This window comes from Chiloscyllium plagiosum, unplaced genomic scaffold, assembly GCF_037043375.1.
Source record: "Chiloscyllium plagiosum isolate Xiang-an unplaced genomic scaffold, Cpla_swu_hap1 HiC_scaffold_24, whole genome shotgun sequence".
Taxonomy (NCBI): Eukaryota; Metazoa; Chordata; class Chondrichthyes; order Orectolobiformes; family Hemiscylliidae; genus Chiloscyllium; species Chiloscyllium plagiosum.
In genome coordinates, this window is record NW_028270162.1 from 38,034,120 (window position 1) to 38,050,456 (window position 16,337).

Below are 16,337 nucleotides of genomic sequence, written 5' to 3' on the forward strand. Positions count from 1 at the left end.
TAAGAAATTGTATATCCTGATCTCAGCAGGCACTTTTACCAAGTTAACAGTATGTTCAATGTACATGCCTCCCAATTGAAGCATGTTTTGTTTCCATGATATCTCTGCTTACATTCATTCTAGGCCAGTTTTTAAAAAATTGGACAGAGAAGCACTTATTGCTGCTTGAGAGTCGCTTCACTTAATTTCCTCATGTGTGTCAGAATTACTCTATTTCCCCTCTTACAGTACTCAAGCATGTGTGCTGATCGTAGAATGGGTGGACCCAATATTGGAGTGTTTCCCAATACCATCTGAAAAGATGAGGAAGGGCAACTGAACTTTACTGTTAAGAACATAGAGCATGAAGTTATCATGGATTGAACTACAGGCAGGAGAAAAAAAGCATATATGGTTTATAAGAAATCAAAATTGTACAATATACCTTTCTTAGGATATATAAATATCCAATTAACTAAAATCTCAAAGCCCAAATTTTCCATTTGTCAATATTTTAATACCATCAACCATCATTTAAAATAAATGCAACAAAATACCGTCAATCAGAAATTTTGGGTCCAGAATTCCAGGAGGATTTCCGTAACTTAAAGAGTAAATGTAATGCCTAGTTTTATCATAGGTTCATCCAACGATTGGGATCCAGTTGTGACACATGTTTCTCTATTTGGGAGGGGAAAAATAGTAGCAGTGTTCTTACTGCTGATTGTTATTTAACATCTTTTGGAACGTGCCTTCCTTGGTCAAATTGCCTTCCCATCCTCACTGACTTTGTTCACTGAGAAAGAATGACTACTTGGTGCCTGGTGGTAATTCTGAAACTGCGTGTGAGCACATTTGGAGAGAAGATGATATCAAGGAAATCTCTTTGGTTCTGAATCTAGAAGTACACATTTAATGGTTTTGTGAAAGTAATGCATAAAAGGTACTTGCTCCAAGTCTTTGAATAAAAATCTCAAACAATGAAAGGAAGCAATAAAAAGGAAAGAAAAAAAAATGGTAATGAAAGAGAGAAAAGAGAAGGAAGAAAGAAAGACATACAATTATATTGTGTCCTTCACTCAGGGTTTACATTTGAAGTGTAGTCACTGTTATAGGAAACAATGGCAGCCAATTTACATACAAAAATATCCCGTAAACAGAAATGAGATAAATAATCAAGTAATCTCTTTTATAGCTGTGTTTGTTCATTGAATCATAGAACCGTACAGTACAGAAGAGGCTTTTTGGCCCATCAATTCTGCACCAGCGAAAAACTACTATAAATCTACACCAGTCCTACTTTCCAACACTTGGCCCATAGCCTTGAATGCCATGACATTTTACATGAGACTTCTTGCCTCTGCTACCCTCTCAGCAGTGCATTCTAGATTCCCACCATTGTCTGCTGAAAAAAAATTTTCCTCAAATCTCCTCTAAATCGCTTACCTTTCATCTTAAAATTATGTCTCATTGTTATTGACCTTTCAACTGAGGAATAGCTGCTTTCTATCCACCATGTCTATGCTCCTCATAATCTTATACACTTTAATCAGGTGTCCTCTCAGCCTTCTCTGCTCCAAAGAAAACAATCCAAGCTTATCCAGCCTCTCTTCATCAATAAACTGTTCCATATCAGGCAACATCCTGGTGAATCTCCTTTATAGCCCCTCCAGTGAGAACTCACCATTTGGATACAGAACTGGCTCAAAGGTAGAAGACAGAGGGTGGTGGTGAAGGGTTGTTTTTCAGACTGGAGGCCTGTGACCAGTGGAGTGCCACAAGGATCGGTGCTGGGTCCGCTACTTTTCATCATTTATATAAATGATTTGGATGGAGGCATAAGAAGTATAGTTAGTAAGTTTGCTGATGACACCAAAATTGGAGGTGTAGTGGACAGTGAAGAAGGTTTACCTCAGTTTACAACAGGATCTTGATCAGATGGGCCAATGGGCTGAGGAGTGGTCGATGGAGTTTAATCCAGATAAATGTGAGGTGCTGCATTTTGGGAAAGCAAATCTTAGCAGGACTTACACACTTAATGGTAAGACCCTAGGGAGTGTTGCTGAACAAAGAGAGCTTGGAGTGCAGGTTCATAGCTCCTTGAAAGTGGAGTCGCAGGTAGATAGGATAGTGAAGAGGGCATTTGGTATGCTTTCCTTTATTGGTCAGATTATTGAGTACAGGAGTTGGGAGGTCATGTTGCGGCTATACAGGACATTGGTTAGGCCACTGTTGGAATATTGCGTGCAATTCTGGTCTCCTTCTGATCGGAAAGATATTGTGAAACTTGAAAGGGTTCAGAAAAGATTTACAAGGATGTTGCCAGGGTTGGAGGATTTGAGTTATAGGGAGAGGTTGACTAGGCTAGGGCTGTTTTCCCTGGAGCGTCGGAGGCTGAGGGGTGACCTTATAGTGGTTTATAAGGTCATGAGGGGCATGGATAGTATAGATAGACAAAGTATTTTCCATGGGGTGGGGGAGGCCAGAACCAGAGGGCATAGGCTTATAGTGAGTGGGGAAAGATATAAAAGAGACCTAAGAGGCAACGGTTTCACTCAGAGGGTGGTATGTGAATGGAATGAGCTGCCAGAGGAAATGGTGGAGGCTGGTACAATTGCAACATTTAAAAGGCATCTGGATGGGTAAATGAATAGGAAGGGTTTGGAGGGATATGGGCCAGGTGCTGGCAGTTGGGTCTAGATTGGGTTGGGATATCTGGTCAGCATGGACGAGATGGACCGAAAGGTCTGTTTCCATACTGTACATCTCTATGACTCTATGACTTAGTGCAGTCATATCCTTCTGACACTGCAATGTCCTCCAGCTGAGGCTGAACCAACATTGTGCACAGCTTCAACATACCCTCTCTGATCTTATAATCTAAGCCACAGCTGATAAAGGCTTATATGCCTTCTTAATGACCCTATTAACATGTCCTGCCATCTTCAGAGATCCATGGCCAAGAGGCTCAAGGCCTCTCTGTTCCTCTGACCTTCCTAATGTCCTGCCATTCATTGAGTACACTTACTTTTAAAAAAAATCACTGACTTGGCAGCATTTATTGCTGATCTCTAGTTGTCCGGAGGGCAGTTGAGAGTCAACCACATTGCTGTGGGTCTGGAGTCACATGTAGACCAGACCAGGTGAGAATGGCAGATTTCTTTCCCTAAAGGACATGAGTGAACCAGATATGTTTTTCAAGGTGGTAAAAACAATAACTGCAGATGCTGGAAACCAGATCCTGGATCAGTGGTGCTGGAAGAGCACAGCAATTCAGGCAGCATCCAACGAGCAGCGAAATCGACGTTTCAGGCAAAAGCCCTTCATCAGGAATAAAGGCAGAGAGCCTGAAGCGTGGAGAGATAAGCTAGAGGAGGGTGGGGGTGGGGAGAGAGTAGCATAGAGTACAATGGGTGAGTGGGGGAGGAGATGAAGGTGCACAGGAGGAGGAGGGTGGAGTGGATAGGTGGAAAAGGAGCTAGGCAGGTCGGACAAGTCCGGACAAGTCAAGGGGACAGTGCGGAGCTGGAAGTTTGAAACTAGAATGAGGTGGGGGAAGGGGAAATGAGGAAACTGTTGAAGTCCACATTGATGCCCTGGGGTTGAAGTGTTCCAAGGCGGAAGATGAGGCATTCTTCCTCCAGGCGTCTGGTGGTGAGGGAGCGGTGGTGAAGGAGGCCCAGGGCCTCCATGTCCTCGGCAGAGTGGGAGGGGGAGTTGAAATGTTGGGCCACGGGGCCGTTTGGTTGATTGGTGCGGGTGTCTCGGAGATGTTCCCTAAAGCGCTCTGCTAGGAGGCGCCCAGTCTCCCCAATGTAGAGGAGACCGCATTGGGAGCAACGGATACAATGAATGATATTGGTGGATGTGGAAGGCTCCTTTAGGGCCTTGGATAGAGGTGAGGGAGGAGATGTGGGCACAGGTTTTACAGTTCCTGCGGTGGCAGGGGAAAGTGCCAGGATGGGAGGGTGGGTCATGGAGGGGCGTGGACCTGACCAGGTAGTCACGGAGGGAACGGTCTTTGTGGAGGCGGAAAGGGGTGGGGAGGGAAATATATCCCTGGTGGTGGGGTCTTTTTGGAGGTGGCGGAAATGTCAGCGGATGATTTGGTTTATGCGGAGGTTTTTAGGGTGGAAGGTGAGCACCAGGGGCGTTCTGTCCTTGTTACGGTTGGAGGGGTGGGGTCTGAGGGCGGAGGTGTGGGATGTGGACGAGATGCATTGAAGGGCATCTTTAACCACGTGGGAAGGGAAATTGTGGTCTCTAAAGAAGGAGGCCATCTGGTGTGTTCTATGGTGGAACTGGTCCTCCTGGGAGCAGATATGGGGGAGGCGGAGGAATTGGGAATACGGGATGGCATTTTTGCAAGAGATAGGATGGGAAGAGGTGTAATCCAGGTAGCTGTGGGAGTCGGTGGGTTTGTAATAAATGTCAGTGTCAAGTCGGTCGTCACTGATGGAGATGGAGAGGTCCAGGAAGGGGAGGGAGGTGTCAGAGATGGTCCAGGTAAATTTAAGGTCAGGGTGGAATGTGTTGGTGAAGTTGATGAATTGCTCAACCTCCTCGCGGGAGCACGAGGTGGCGCCAATGCAGTCATCAATGTAGCGGAGGAAGAGGTGGGGAGTGGTGCCGGTGTAATTACGGAAGATCAACTGTTCTACGTAGCCAAAAAAGAGACAGGCATAGCTAGGGCCCATACGTGTGCCCATGGCTACCCCTTTGGTCTGGAGGAAGTGGGAGGATTCAAAGAAGAAATTGTTAAGGGTGAGGACCAGTTCGGCCAAACGAATGAGAGTGTCGGTGGAAGGGTACTGTTGGGGACGTCTGGGGAGGAAAAAACGGAGGGCTTGGAGGCCCTGGTCATGGCGGAAGGAGGTGTAGAGGGATTGGATATCCATGGCGAAGATGAGGCATTGGGGGCCGGGGAAATGGAAGTCTTGGAGGAGGTGGAGGGCGTGGGTGGTGTCTCGAACGTATGTGGGGAGTTCCTGGACTAGGGGGGATAGGACAGTGTCGAGGTAGGTAGAGATGAGTTCAGTGGGGCAGAAGCATGCTGAGACAATGGGTCGGCCAGGGTGGTCAGGCTTGTGGATCTTGGGAAGGAGGTAGAACCGGGCAGTGCGGGGTTCCCGGACTATGAGGTTGGAAGCTGTGGGTGGGAGATCTCCTGAGGTGATGAGGTTCTGAATGGTCTGGGAGATGATGGTTTGGTGATGGGGGGTGGGGTCATGGTCGAGGGGGCAGTAGGAAGAGGTGTCCTCGAGTTGACGTTTGACTTCAGCGGTGTAGAGGTCAGTGCGCCAGACTACCACTGTGCCCCCTTTATCCGCTGGCTTAATGGTGAGGTTGGAATTAGAGCAGAGGGATTGGAGGGCTGCGCGTTGTGAGGGTGAAAGGTTGGAGTGGGGGAGGGGGGTCGACAGGTTGAGGCGGTTAATGTCCCGGCGGAGTTGGAAATGAAGAGGTCGAGGGCAGGTAATAGGCCAGCGCGGGGTGTCCAGGTGGATGCAGTGTGTTGGAGGTAGGCGAAGGGGTCCTCGGAAGGTGGGCGGGAGTCCTGATTGTGAAAGTAAGCTCAGAGGCGGAGGCGACGGAAGAAGTGTTCGATGTCACGGCGTGTATTAAATTCATTGATGCGTGGACAGAGGGGGATGAAGGTGAGTCCTTTGCTGAGGACTGATCATTCGTCCTCAGTGAGTGGGAGGTCTGGAGGGATGATGAAAACTCGGCAGGGCTGGGAGCTGGGATCTGGTGTGGGTGTGGAGCTGGGAGTGGGGTCAGAGCCAGTACCTGGAGTGGGTGTGATGGTGGGGGGAATGGGGGTGGAGGCATGAGCAGGGGTAGTGTTCCCCTCGGGGTTCTGGGGGGTGGGGATAGTGACAGTGGGGTCTGTGGGGGGGGGGGGGCGTGTCAGTAGAATGCAGGTGAGTGGCGCTGGTGGGGGCGGAAGTGGTGGCAGACACGGCAGTAGGGGTGGCAGAAGTCACTGAGCGTGTGGCATCGGCGATGATGTGAGGGGCGGAAGTGGCTGTGGGAGTGGCCATGATGGGGGCGGAAGTGACGTCATCAATCAGCGTGGGGGTGGTATTTTATGTTTCCAAGATCATTATTGGACTCTTAATCCCAAATTTCTCTTTTTTTGAATTCAAATTCCACTATCAGCCATTGTAGGATATAAATCTGGGTACCCAGAACATTAAGGTGGCTGGATTAATAGTCTTGTGATGATACCACTTGGTCAAATATGCTGGTAAGGATGGCAGTTTCCTTCCCTAAAGGACATTAGTGAAGCAGATGGGTTTCTCCAACAATTCACAATGCATTCTGGTCATCATTAGATTTTTAACTCCAGATATTTATTGAATTCAAATTACACTATCTGTCATGGCAGGATTTGAATCCAGGTCACCAGCATGTTAGCTGCATCTCTGGATTAACAGTCCAGTGATCATACCACTAGGCCATTCCAAAGTGCATTGCCTCACACTGTCAGTGCCTATTCACTTTGGAGACCTGTTGCAGATGTGAGTATGGCCCACGTGAGGTAAACACCTTCTCTCCCCCCTCCCCAATTTTCTAGGGGCAGTGAGATCTCACCAGATGACACCAGAATCACTGAATTTTCCAGTTTGAGGGATAAATATTAGCCAGTGTTAATTCCCCTGCTTTTCTTTGTAATAGAAGCAGCTTGCTTGATTGGTACCACATCCACAAGCACCCACACCCTCCACCACTGACGCTCTGTCGCAGCAGTGTGCATTATCTACAAGATGCACTGCAGAAATTCACCAAAGGTCCTTAGTCAGCATCTTTGAAACCCAAGACCAACTTCAGATGATTATCTCATCTCGACCAATCTGTTTTCATTCTGCTCCATAATTTTATTTCATTTATTTAATTTATTTTTTAAAATATTTTTTTCACTGTTCTGTACCTCTTATTTCTTGATTGTCTCTCTTTCTCTTGCTCCCTACTCTCTCATCGCCTTTTTCTCTCCTCTTCCCCCTTTGCTACCCTTCTCCCCTGTTTTCCATTTTGCCTCTGCTTCACCCAACCCCCACCCCCCCTCCCCCGATCCCTCACATATTTTGTCACATAGCACCTTGGTCATTCACAGCTCCTAATCTCCCTATAATCTCTCTATGCGCTGTCAGTATCACCTCTTTATTGCTACCTTTGCTTCTGGAGCCATGACTCACCTTCTCTCAGCCTCGTATAAACACCTCCCTATTTCTCCCTTTTGTTTTAGCTTTGACAAAGGATCAGTTAGACTTGAAATATCAGCTCTTTTCTCTCCTTACAGATGCTGCCAGACCTGCTGAGATTTTCCAGCATTTTCTCTTTTGGTATTATTGTTTCTTCACTGTCGCCGGGTCAAAATCCTTGAATTCCCTCCCCAGTGGCCAACCCACTGCAATTGCACTGCAGCAGCTTCCTACCACCTTCTCAAGGGTAATCAGGGGTGGGCAATAAATGCTGGTGCCCACTTGCCGCAAGAGTTTAAAAAACATATTGTCTTGGTATCTTTTATACAGAAATATAGAAACCTTGAAAGTAGATCAGATAGTTACAATTTTGTAGTTACTGTTGAACCATACCTGGTGAAACTGAAAGAATAACAATTTCATTTGTTGGTTCATTGAAACCAAGAAACATAGAAATGTAGAAAAAATGAGATTTGAGCTTTAGCAGTCCATTTGGCGGCACAGTGGCTCAGTGGTTAGCACTGCTGCCTCACAGCACCAGGGACCTGGGTTCGATTCTTGCCTTGGGCGACTGTCTGTGTAGAGTTTGCACATTCTCCCCATGTCTGTATGGGGTTTCCCTGGGTGCTCTGGTTTCCTAACACAATCCAAAGATGTGCAAGTCAGGTGAATTGGCAGTGTTGAATTGTCCATAGTGTTCAGGGTAAATGTAGGGGAATGGGTCTGGGTGGGTTACTCTTCGGAGGGTCGGTGTGGACTTGTTGGGCCGAAGGGCCTGTTTCCATACTAGAGGTAGTCTAATCTAATCATTCATCCCTTTGAGCCTGAGCCACTATTCCATAGAATCATGGCTTATCAATGCCAAATTTCTGCTTTCTCTTCATAAGTCCTTAAAGTCTAGACATTCATCGATCTCTTTCTTGATTATATTCAATTACTTGGCCTCCACAGCCTTCTGTGGTAGAGAATCTCACAGGTTCACTACTCTTTGAGTGAAGACATTTTTCCCCAACTCAGTTTGAAATTGTCTACCTTGTATCCTGAGGAAAAACTGAGGACTGCAGATGCTGGAGATCAGAGTCGAGAGTGTGTTGCTGGAAAACCACAGCAGGTCAGGCAGCATCTGAGGAGCAGGAGGTACGATGTTTCGGGCATAAGCCCTTCATCAAGACCTGTATATACCCTGTTTCCTGAATCTGAATCCATAATTCTACACTCCCCAACCAGGGAAAATATCCTGCCTGTCCAGCCCTGTTAGAATTTTCTACATTTACAACTGATCCCCTCTCAACTTTCTAAACTCTTACGAAGTTTGGTCCAGTTGAACCAATCTCTCCCCTTAGAACAGTCCTGTCATCTCTATAGCATCAGCCTAACAAACCTCTGCCACATTTCCTCTTTATATCCTTTCTTAGGTGGAGAGATAAACTGTACACTAAGGCCCTATATAGCTGCTTTCAGGAATTCTGAACTCAAATCCTCTTGTAATGAAGGACAATATACCATTTGCCTTCCTACTTGCTATTGCATCTGCCTACTTTCACTGGTTGTTGTAATAGGATATCTATTTCCTTTGTACTTCTATACTTCCCAATATGTTGTCATGTAAATAATACTCTTCACACTGTGTGAAGTGTACAACGTCACATTTAGCCATGTTATACTGAGTTTGCCATGTATTTGCCCATTCACCCCACTTGTCTAAAGTACGTCTAAATCTTCCTGCCTCCTCCTTACAATTCTCAATCACACTCTGTTTTGTGTCATCAGTAAACTTGGAAATGCTGCATTTTGTTCCATCATCCAGGTCATTTGTATATATTATGAATAGCTGGAGCCCAAACCTTATGGTACCCCACTAGCCACTGCCTACCACTCAGAAAAAGACTCACTTATTCTCACTCTCTGTTTCCTGTCTGTTGACTGATTCTCGATCCATGCTAACATAATACCCTATCCTATGTGCTTTAACTTTGCTCATTAATCTCTTCTGAAGGGCCTTGTCAAAAGCATTCTGAAAAACCAAATATACCCTATTCAACTGTTCTGCCTTATCTGTCCTACTAGTTACACCCTCAAAACACTCGTGTAGATTTGTGAAGCATGATTTTCCTTTCATAAACTTGCGTTGGCTTTGTCCAATCCTGCTAATGCATTCCAAATGTTCCTTATAATAGGCTCCAGCATTTTCCACACTACTGATAACAGGCTAACTGGTCTATAATTCTCTTCATTCTCTCTTCACCCCTTATTAAATAGTGAGATTATATTTACGATTTTCCAATCTGTAGGAAATCCGCTCCAGAGTCTGTAGAATTTTGGAAGATGACCACCAATGCATCCAGAATCATTTCCTCGAGGGTGCTGGGATAAAGATGATCATTGTTCATTCTTCAGTTGAGACAGACAATGTTATGTCAGAAATCAGACTGCTACTAATTTGGATCACATCCAACTTACCCATTGCATTCTCAAAAAACTGAATGAAGAAGTTGGGGAATTTTTAAAAAGAATATGAAAATTTACCATGCCTTCATATTTTAACTACAGCAATGGTACAATTAATACGTCCTTTGGAGAAAGGAGTCATCTTTGCTCATCTTTGGAGTCAGTTTGGGTGGTTGTACTTGATCAAATGTTTAGCATTGATGCAAAGTGGATTTAATTCATTTTGGCCTTGCCCTAATGTTAAATTTATAGCTTAAATGTTCTGAAACACTGAGCATGAATCAAACTTTTCAATATTCACTGACCAAGCAATGTTGGATGAAGTGAGAGTGGAAATGGACATCCAGTTAAATTGTTGATGGTTTGAATATAAGCACAGCAATGCTGATTAATCTCACTAAATTTGACTGGTAGATTTGCATATGATGGAAAAAAAACATGAAATCAATCACAGTGACCAATTGGCAACCTAGACAATATCCAACATGATGGATTGTTGCCAACATAGACTTCACTGGGCTGATTGCCACTGCCATCTTGTCAATCAAATTTTCTCTTCAATTAAGCAGAAAAATAAACAGAACCCTCTCTCACACCTCTCACAATAAATACTGAAAATAATCTGGTAGCAAAACAAATCAGACTTCAAGCGTGTCATTGGTATATTGAACTGAATCTCAACTACAGGTACATGAAACTCTATAATCAGTGGACTAATAATTTTCATTATTGGATGCATCTACTACTAACAATTTATTTTATTAAATAGTTTGCTGTTCAGCAGAACTTATTCAGACAGGAGATCAGGTTTGCAATGAGCCACAATTGTCTAATTTAAAATAGGTAATTCTTTTAAATTGAGAATCCAGCTCTAACCTGCACAGATCTTTAACTTGAACTGAGCTATGACTGTCGGATACAACTGTATATCATAGAATGTATGTTATGGTTACTTCCTAAATATAGTGAATAGAAACTAAAGGACACAATTTGCAAAGTGCTGCTAATGCACATACACCCTCCATCATGCCAAGAGTCACAGCTTCACCTAGAAAATGATTTTTGTTTCCATTCCTTGTCAGATATCAATCACTTCCCCTCTCCTTCTGGATGGGGACGTTCCCCCTCTCCGCCCTTTTTTTACTGTCCAATGCATGTGAATAGTAAATTTCATGTGTACAAAAGCTTTCTGAGAAATCTACATCTGTTTGTGATGACTCAGAGGCCAGGAATTACATCTGTCTCTGTATTTTCCCTATACAACAGCAGCAGTGACAGGACACAATGACAGATCCATGTTCTAAACACTCACAATAGGCACAGTCAGTCCATTAGTTACCGATTGTCTGCAAGCTGCCTTGGCTTGCATTGCACAAGCACTCATAATGAGAAAAGATGGCAGCTGCTTAAAAGGGGCGGGGGGGTGGGGGTGGTTGAGGGTGTGGGGGAAGAGAATGAAAGAAAGGAACAGATTTGTGGATTACAGAAATGGAAAACAACCGTTACAAACAGCCGTCATTGTTGCTCGGGACAACAAGGTAGCTAATTTGTAGGACATAGACATGTTGAAATATTCTACCCTCTTCAAAGATCAAAGCAGACAGACTGTTATTTAAGGGTTTCAATTGAAGCGCAAGATTGTGCAAATGAAAACCAACAATGTCACTTTACCAAATTTTCAACTTAATTGGTCTGCTTTTCTTAATATTCATTATTTAAATAGAAATTATGAACTAAAATTACAAAGCTAACATGAAATCGAGGATAATAGATAGCAGGTACTAAGTTAATCGGCTAGCTCTAACAATGCAATAAAGCTCAAGTGGCTTATGAAGATTAAATGATCTTTAAGACTGAAACGCTGTCTTCAAATTATCACCAGTATTTGTTATTTTTTAAAACATGGAGAATATATGTTGAAAAAGCAAATCTGAACATCAGAGAAAAGTTGTACAACAATTTTGCAAATAACAATGTAAAGGCTTGGTCATAATAAAGAAAATAATTACATTGGATTGGATTAGGAGGAATCATTGCAGACACTTTAAAAGTAAGAGACTACTTAAGCAGTAAGTTACTCGGAAGTTGGTTTGCTCCTTCTTCTGCAGTATGGTACTTATCAAACGCATTGTTAAGGGAAAGAAAAATTGGATTTGTTTCTCCGTTCTCTGCCACTCTCAATGCTTGGGTCAGGAAGAAGGAATTTGAAATTTCATGCATCGTTATGTGACCACTGACATACTGCCTCATGCAATGGGAAGCATAGTTCAGCTGGAAATGTCTGGATGAGGTTTATCCTATTCAGGAGCTTGATCATATCTAGGAATTCACATTAAAATGTAAGGTTCAAAATGTTGGTTCCTGAAATCTAGGTTATATATCTGTTTTAAAATGTTCCTTGAACCCATATTTGAGCATTGGTACCAATAGCTTCTGTCTCCTCGCCACTTGGCGGCTAACTTTATCAAGGTTTGAAATCAAACTAGATGCGTCCTCCTGTAATTGCATGAAACCAAGTATGAGGAACTTCAATATAGTCACATTTCTTGTTTGCTGTATGTCTTGCAAGTATGCAGGTGAGCAATGTCAGGAATGCAGTGTAGTTGGATGATCTGGACAGCATTCACTGACCTGGGCAGAAGGCCCAGGATAACCCAAGGAAACTTAAACACATAAATAGAAAGCAGGCCATGCCACTAATGCTTCATCCGGAGGCTCACTGATGATGTTACCGTTTATGGTGACGAAATGTCTGAAAATGAACCTTCCAGCTCAGGGAGAGAACATGGGCAACACTGGCTGAGCCAGCATTTACTGACCAAACCTAATTGCCCAATGGGCAGTTAAGAGTCAATCACATTGCTAGGTGTCTGGAATCACATGTAGGCCAGACCAAGGAAGAATGGCATTAGTGAACCAGATGCGTTTTTACAACAAGTGTTACATGGTTATAATCAGACTAACTTTTCATTCCTGATTTTACTAAATTCAAACTTCACCATCTGCCATGGTGGGATTTGAAGCCATGTCCCCAGAACCTAGCTAAGGATACTGGATTACTGGCCCAGTGGCATTACCATGAACCTAGCTAGGGATATTGGATTATTGGCCCAGTCCCATTATTGTGAGGCCATCACCACTCCATTCAAGGTAAAGAAAGGGAGGTATGGCAATGACTTGAGTGTTTAAACACTCAAAATGTTTTAAGAAATGAAATGAGTTTCACAACAATTACAGGTTAATTTTAACAATGAGTACAATTGTTGAACGAATAGACTTATTAGATAATTCATATGGCTGCTGTATTAACAAAGATCTTTGTTACAATTGATGTGTTCAAGTTATACACAGAACATTATTGCTTAACATTACTTTTCTTGGGCAACACTTTCTCTTTCCTTCAAGCTAAAAACAAAGCCAATTGAATAAGTTGATTAAAAATAGCTTTTCACACGTAAAGCTCATCAAAGACCATCCACTGAAAGATTATACTCTTTTATGAGAAGATTATGTGAATGTTGGAAGCGCAGAAAGACTAAAGCAGTTTGAGATCATTTTCAACTCTGTTACAAATATATTTCTTCAGCAGATTATCTTCTTAACAAGGAAAACAACTGCTTTGTTTAAGAAATGATTTTATGGTGTACACAATTGCTCTGATTCAGTCCAAACTCAGTCGTTATCCTAATTTCTGCTCCGACGTTTTAATAATTATAATAGTGCAAAAATCTTTTCTTCAAAGTCATGTAATCTCAAATTGCTTGTTTGTGATTAAATTGTTAAAAAAAAAGCTCAGTTCAAATCATAAGAATTAGACTGTAATTTCAAGATGCTTTCGATAAAAAGTTATACAATAATTCACCCCGGGAGGAAATTTCACAATTAATTCCACTTTCAAAGATTAAACCATTGAAAATATTTGTGAGGTTTATGTGAAGGTACAATTGGTTTGAACTCACAATGTGACCAAAGGAAATGTGCTATCTAGTGACCCCTGCTGGGAAGTATAGTATTTACAGATAGATATCAGATGTGTACAGGATTGGGCCTGGTTACCATTTTTCTGCAGTTCAATGACCTACAAATGCTCACTGTCTAAGCTCACACACTGAATGAACACTTGAATGGGGTGGCTGAGGGAAATGACTAGGCAATGACTAGCAAAGCCCAGTATAATTTTTCACTTTGGACAAAAGAGGAAAGAACATCAATGCAGAAATATCCACTTTTAAAGAATAATTAGTGTAAGGTTTTGTCCTGTTGAAGCCGAAAACCTAGAGTCATGGATGAACAAGTGAGTAATGATGATATCATCTGTTGACTTGGATTGGGGAAGAGACTAAGGTCGAGAGTAAGAGGAACTTGGGCTAACATATTCTGTCAAGGTGCCATAATCAGTGTAGCAGTTTTGTTTTTATAACTAACTGCTGAGATTAATTCAGTTGTTTAATGCTGTCTGGCTGATACAAGCCAGATTTCCATACTACTATTTTCAAGACTAAAAAAACTAAACTAAAACAAAACTAAAAAATCAGGGTAAATAGACAGGAAAAGAAAATTTTCCCTAAAGGCTTAGAATTCTTCCTTGAGCTAGCCAATAAATATTTGATGGATTTTCTGCTACACTTTGCAAACAATTGTGTTGCCAGCTTAGCAGCTGCCCTACTGTGCCCAGCACACTGGGTAACCATAGATTTATCTGAAATCATTGTTTACTGCTCTTGGCTAGAATATAAAGGAATGCATTTTTTACCAGGTCTTGGCCTTCCAATGCTGCCTAAACCATAAAAGTACTAGAGGGTAAGATAGAACAAAATATTTTTGCTCTGACCACAGAGAAAGAAAAGAGATACTTGCATTTCTGTAGCATCCTTCATTACACAACCTTAGAGTGCCACATAACTCTCACAGCCAATTAATTACTACTCCTCATCCTTCCTTCTCCACATAGGAAACATACAGCCAATATGGTCGCAAGGTCCAACTGGAATAACCAGATCATCTGATTTAATAACATGGGGTGTACTGTTGTAACGAAATGTGTTAAGTTGGAGTGGCGGGGGTGGGTGGAGAAGGATGCAGTAATCCTGCAGCTTCTGTCCCATGAAATATTATAGCTTCAACTGCAGCACCACTAAACAAAAATCAATAACTCTTTTCATTCCCTCTCCTGGCTGTCGGCAGACTGTCGATTTAGCTGGCTGCTGGTTGGGAGGTAGATTCAAAAGAATATTGTAATGAGGTCATGTTGAAAACTTTGGAAAGATATCTATGATTCCAGCCTTGAGTGCTTTTTTAACTAATATTGGCCTCTGTGCTATCCATAACTACTGGGAACTACATGCTTGACCGAGGATTGGGTTTGGTTATTAACTGCCCAGAATGGCATTCAATCTCACACACAAACAAGGGCTAGGTTTGATTCTGTAGGTTGTGGTCATCCTTCTGCAGAGTTTGGATGGGCAAATTCTCAATTGAATTACTACTTGAATGGTTAAGGGGAAAACATTGGAAGAGCACAGCTGGATATTTGCAGATGAATTTGTAAGTTTCAGTCCTGTGTCGGGAAAAATCAGTAACAAAGAACCATTTCAATTGATGAACTGAACCGAGCTTCCCCCAACTTTTTCGAGAGTCAATACTCAATCTGGTGCTTAGCTCGATAGAGTAGCAAACTCCTCATGTCAATCCATACTCTTAATGCTATCGCTGAAAACAGCATCGCTTGGCTAGGCTGAAGGAGGAGAGGTCAGCCAGAGTCCCCAATTCTGATCACCAGCACGACCTGGAATGGACACATGTCAGATAAGGAGAGGATCAGCCTTAGCTGTGATGCACGCATTCCATGATTGAAAATCTGCTGACTTTCAGCATCAGGGTTCACTTCTGACAGTGGTGCAAGAGGAAAAGAAGGACCAAGAGGCAAAATTGGGGAGACGCCAGCCCATTCAAAAGAATGCTTCCTAATTCACTTTATAGTCGCCATTCAGCACACGTGAAATAAATCATGGCAAAATAATTTTGTGTATAATCGGGCTTGCGAGCACCAGAAATTGACTTAAATAACCATCACTAACACAATTGATGTTCTGACAATTTATATATGTAAGAAAATTTACCATGAAGCTGCATATGAGAAATATATACGTGCAGATTTTAGTTCAACCGTCTCCTTTTCTCGCTATAAACAGCACAGCTCTATAGACTGATGCAGAATAAGCTGGTGTAGAAATGATGCATATATTTAATTTCCGTTTTCCTGTTCTGCTTCACAAGCAGTGGATTAAAACACTAGAGCTTCTTTCACATGAGTATACAGGACTTAGCTACTGGGAATAGGTTTCATTTATCTGATAAAGCACGCCTGGATTTTTATTTGCATCTCTCATAGAGCTAAAAAAATGCAAATTCTAATTGAAGAAACTTTGAATTCATAATGTGCTTGTCTGTTCATTATGGAATTTTATCTACTTAAAGCAGATGGAATATACTGCACAGGCCTAGGGTTTACAAAGCAAAGATTTGGCCTCTCTGGCTATTAAGCAAGCAGCCAGTCATTATTTTTTTCCCTAAGAATGGGCTAATCAAATAGCCATAAATGTTAGGAAAAGCCTTGAGACCTCAATCCATGGGTTAGATCAGGTCTATCCTATTTAGATAACCTTCATATTGGTCTTTAGAGAGCAGTATTATTGATGATTGAAG